This window comes from Otolemur garnettii, unplaced genomic scaffold (genome assembly GCF_000181295.1).
Source record: "Otolemur garnettii isolate 467f Iridium unplaced genomic scaffold, OtoGar3 scaffold00005, whole genome shotgun sequence".
NCBI classification, from domain to species: domain Eukaryota; kingdom Metazoa; phylum Chordata; class Mammalia; order Primates; family Galagidae; genus Otolemur; species Otolemur garnettii.
This window is the reverse complement of record NW_003852400.1, coordinates 28596911-28602165: the sequence shown is the minus strand read 5'-3', so window position 1 is coordinate 28602165 and position 5255 is coordinate 28596911.

Below are 5255 nucleotides of genomic sequence, written 5' to 3'. Positions count from 1 at the left end.
AGAGTGCTGTGATGATGAGGTGAAAGCTCCAGAATCCATTCTTAAGGAGTTATAGCTCATATTTTGGGGACTGGTTGGGCCTAGGGGTTCTGTCTTTAGCAGGGGAACATTCATTAATTTGTTCTGTAACAAATGCCCACTATATGCTAGGTACTATGAACGTCTACTATGTGGTAGGCACAATGGGAGGTGCTGGAATTACTGTTGTGAACAAATATGAAGTGACCTCTGCCCTCCTGGAGCAGTGGGGCAAACAGTAAAGTGATAAGTGCCTTGAATAAAAGGAACAGAGTATAAGGATAAAGAAGTTGTTGCTGGATTGGGTGAGTTGAGAACACTGAGGGAAGGTGGCCAGGAAAGCTGTCTGTTCAGATGTCATTTACATGGAAACCATTCTGAGAAAAACCGACCAGCTGGACCACAGCGTTCAGCATGGGTAGCACCACCATAGATACCGCACCTGTCAGCGATCTTTCTTTGCCTTTAGGATTTCTGAGTTTGAATAATACAGTGTGGTCTTCTATTTCCTTTTCCTTTATAAAGGCATTTGATTTTTATCTTTGTTTTCTGAAACAGCTGTTTCATTTTATTGATAGATGTTATGTCATCCTAGAGCAAGCCAGTGCTTCTTTCATTTTAGGAGGATTATTTTCTCCTACACATTTTCATTTCAACCTGTGTCTTTTCATATAAATGATGAGCTCTTTAAAAATAAGCTAAAGTTATCTGCTGGTACAGATCAAGGAGGAGCTGTAATCTACAAATTAGAGTGCATTTGTTCCATTTTGCCCGTTTGTTTTCCTATATCTTGATTATCTGTGTCTCATAAACAATTGAGCATTGCCTAAAGACAAACTTAAAAGGTCATGTGTGTGTACTAATTACTCTATTTTCATAGAATTTTAACTCTTTTAAATTAGTATGTTATACACACTGATGAGATAAAACTCTGGTTTAATAGCAATAATAAAAACTTCCTCATATTGGTGGGAGTGATGTTTTCAATTTGATTACCTTTCAAAATACTCATGAGTTGTAACAGTAGGAGTGTATCAGTCTACAGAATTTAAATGTTAGTAGACTAGCAATCATTTTTATATATTTATACAATTAAAGCCTAAAGTGTAATTCTTTTTTTAAAAATATAAATCAGTGTCTACATGTCTGTTTGGATGATTGTGAATTTTCAAACTTTATAATTAGCATCTAACAACTGCTAGAAAGGTATTATGAAGAAAGAAGGCAAGCAATATAAAATACAGAACAGAATGCCATACTATAATAACATCTGTAACCATGTTTTACCTGCATTGCGTTAAAAGCACTGTAGGTGAGCTGCTCTAAGACTCACCTAGGAGTATATGAATGCAATTCACATGTGGGTAATGGTGAAGGAGGATTTTAAAGGTCAGGAAGGTGGGGGTTGGGACATTCCTTTTCCTGAGTTGAACATGTTATAAGAGAGTGAGTTGGCCCATCTACCTTTCCCAGGTGAGACATACAGTGGAGTAGGGTAGGGGGTTGGCCCATTCACCTTTCTTAGGTGGGACATCCAGTGGGTGAGGGCGGGGGGTTGAATCTTTTAGGCAGGTTCACCCTATTTGGGTGGGGCTTAACTCTATCATTCCAGTCTTTTTTGTCTAAGGAGGCAGGATGATGGATGTGGTATCTGTTTGATTACTTCCTGCAGTGGGGAGGGGTTGCATGGGCTGCTGTAAAGAGAATGGGAGGGGAATGAGATAAGGGAGCAGCATTTACAGGAACTTCTTGGCTTTTTCAGTCAGAGATGGTTGGTGTCCAGTAAGGCGAGGATATGAGGAGTTGTTTTTGGATGACTGTATGGTTAATAAATCAAGACATGAGGTGGAGGGTTACTGGTTCTTAGACGATAACCAAAGAGGAAGATGGACAGTGAGAGGCAGGAACCAGTTGGAGTTGCTAAGGCCACTAGCAATCCTGAGGGGGCATCTAATACCCATTACCAAGATCTCTGCCCATTTTTAGAGGATTTTTTACAAGGTGGCAGCATGGATGAAATTGCTCCTGTGTTTGTTAGAAAAGAGAAAAGATCGGCTTACCTTCTATAAGCAGAAATACCTAGAGTTCGGTTTTCCAGGATGGCGTCCAGGAGGCATTCTGATTTTCTGCTGGTTGTCAGTCTTTTGCAGCTAAGCTCAGGAGGGAATTTCAGGCACATTCCAAGAGTGTCTACACTGGATCTTCAGAAAGACTTGGGCAGCCAGATCTCTGCAGGCTGGACACAGTTTAGGGGGGTTTGGATTTGGGGTGCTGCTTTGCCCAGAAGTCTGGTTTGCTGCACTTAAAGCATGATCCTGAGGAGGACTTTTTTGTTTTCTTTTTTGGAATGCCTCATGGAGTTTTTTTTTTTTTCTTTCTTCTTTTTTGAGAAGAGTCTCAAGCTGTTGCCTTGGGTAGAGTGCAATGGCATCACAGCTCATAGCAACCTCAAACTCTTGGCCTTAAGTGATTTCTTGCCTCAGCCTCCCAAGTAGCTGGGACTATAGGCACCCACCACAACACCTGGCTATTTTTTTTTTTTTGTTGTTGTTGTTGTTGTTGCAGTTGTTATGGTTGTTTTATTTGGCCTAGGCCAGGTTTGATCCCACTAGCCCTAGGGCATGTGCCGGTGCCCTTCCCACTGAGCCATGAGTGCCATCAGCCTCATGGAGTATTAAGAAGTAAATGGGTTTTGCTTAATGGTGGAAGGCAATACTGGAACTCTGAGAGGTACTACCACATCTTGAAGGCCAGATCAATGAGATCTCACTGGGAGATCTGAAGGCCCTGGGGGAAATTCTTCTATTTTTTTCTATCACATGTGGTAGAGGGTAGGTGAAGGGTAGTGGATAAAGGGAGAGGATGGGATTTTGTTTAAGGGAAGGGTATGGACATGGGGGCTGGAGGGCAATGAGAATGGGTGACTGATGGGAGGTTATAGATGGAAGAGAGATATTTCACACAGAGAAACTTCCTGGGTGTTCTGATGGAGAGAATGGAGGGATTGCAGGAGAGGGTTTGGAGAGGAGCAGTAGGGGCTGTGGAAGGGTATCAGGAGAAGCTGGTGTTACCCAAGCCAGGAGAATCTGAGAGGGTTCACAGGACAAACACAGGGAAATAATGTTTCAGGGTATGGGAAATGCCTGGATATAAGGGATCTCTGATCATTTGCCTGATTTTTTATAGTAACTATTGATATCAGTGAGAATTTAGAGATCAGAGGTGCCATTCTGAGGCCACTGCAAGCCACTGTCAAGCTTGTACGTAGGTCAAGCAGTATTACAGAAAAAATGAGATGTTTTGGTTTGAGTTTGAGATAGAGCTTTAGAGGCTTGAGATTAGTCAAAAGGCAGTTTAGAGGTGAAGAAGGGGGAATGGGTTGAGAGAGGGTACCCAAGAAGGTTGAGGTCTGGGAGAACAGGTCTTCTCAAGGAGACCACAAGGATGCACCTGCAGTGTCCTCTCCATGGTGAGTCAGCTCTTGGGAATTGTAGACTTAACTTCCTGGAATTTGGAAATTTCCAAGTTCTGTGAAATCCTGTAGTTCTGTAGGGGCTGGAATAGTATCTCCCACTTGATTTAAACTGGCCAATGAGAAGGGTATCTGTGGGGTGGAACCTTTTGACTGTCAATAAAAAGGGAAAGACCAAACCAGTTGGGGAGCTCGGCCATTTGGAATTCTATGCTGTAAGCTCCTGGCTGGTGAATAAAGCCCTTCCTCTTATAAACGTGGTATTTGGGTGCTCTTTCTCTCCATTGGGCCTCATCTTCCTGCAATAGTGTGACTCTGGAGGTAAAAGGAAGCTTAGAGGTGAGCAAGGTGTGCCCATATCGAAAACTGGAGGTAGGAAAAGAAATGAGATTAAAAGAGAGAATGTAGGAGGAGGAAGAAGAAAATCAGACCAGCCAGGAAAAAAAAAAAAAAATGGTGATCCAGGCCTTCAGGAGAGCACTGGAGCAGTGAGCTAGTCTCATGGAACTACTGAAAATGGTCTAACCCACAGGAAGGTCATGTACTGACAAGCCTGGCTTGTCAAGGCTGGTGATGGGAGATTACCTGGACTTAGGTCAAAAGAGGGTCTGGCCTCTTTACGTGACATTAACCAGCTGAGGGTTCTAGGCCCACAGTAGGGCACCAGTGGGATGAGGCTGGGGAACCAGCTGGAGCCCAGGTCTACAAGAGGGGGTCCCCAAACACGAGGCACTGGGCAATCAGGGAAGCGAGGCCTCCATGTGTGAAACCAGACAGAAAAAAAATGGAAGAGAGAGTTAAAAAAAGTTTAGAAAAGGAATTTTAGATGACAAAGCTCACCATTAGATGGATGAAGTTTAGGCAGGATTGGAGAGATTTCCTGTTTTCTTTCATCTCGCTGGAAGAATGGTCTGTGTAGCTGGGCCTGCTGGGGTATACTGCGGTCTCCTAAAGGGGCTTCTCCCCATCCCGGTTTTGGCACCAAATAAAAGATTATTCTGAGGCGCGAGACAAAAGGAAAACCGAGGCCTGGTTTGTGCATTTAAAATGGCTTTATTCCATCTTGGTGCCCGTGGGGTAAGACTTATAACGAGGCTGGGAAGAAATCCACCTACCTCAGGATTTTTTCATTGTTCATTTTTAGTTGAAAAACAATGGAAAAATAATGTTTTATAATAATTTTTTCTCTTTGTAAAGTTTAGAAATAACTATGATCATAAAACATAAACTAAAGAATTCAATTATATTGATTGATTGGAGATTCAGGAAATCATTTTTCAGACTATATATGTACATGCACTTTTATAGTTTTTCAGAATATATATTTTTCCTAAATCATATATATGCCCTATGTTACCTCCATAAATACCCATAAATCCTTTTTAAGATTCTCTCTAGAAACATACCTATGGATACATTGACCCAAAGACATTTTGGACACAAACATGAAAAGAATTTATGTTTAATTTATAGAATGGTATTTTGAAAAATTAAAAATACTTAGAGGAGTTTTTTTTTTTTTGGTTCAACTGGCATTTTGGCTATGGTTATTAAAATTTGGACTAACAGTAGTAATTTAATTACATCTGATTAAAGGCTTGTGTTTATCTTTGACTAAATAATAGGATCACGAAATACTGATGTGTTCAACTTGACCTTCTTAGTGATCCATATCAATCACTCCATCTATATTTCTTTCTAGGTCGCTCATTAATGACTTTGCTGAGGTACCTCCTTTTTCTTTTTTTTTCTTTCTTTTTTTTTT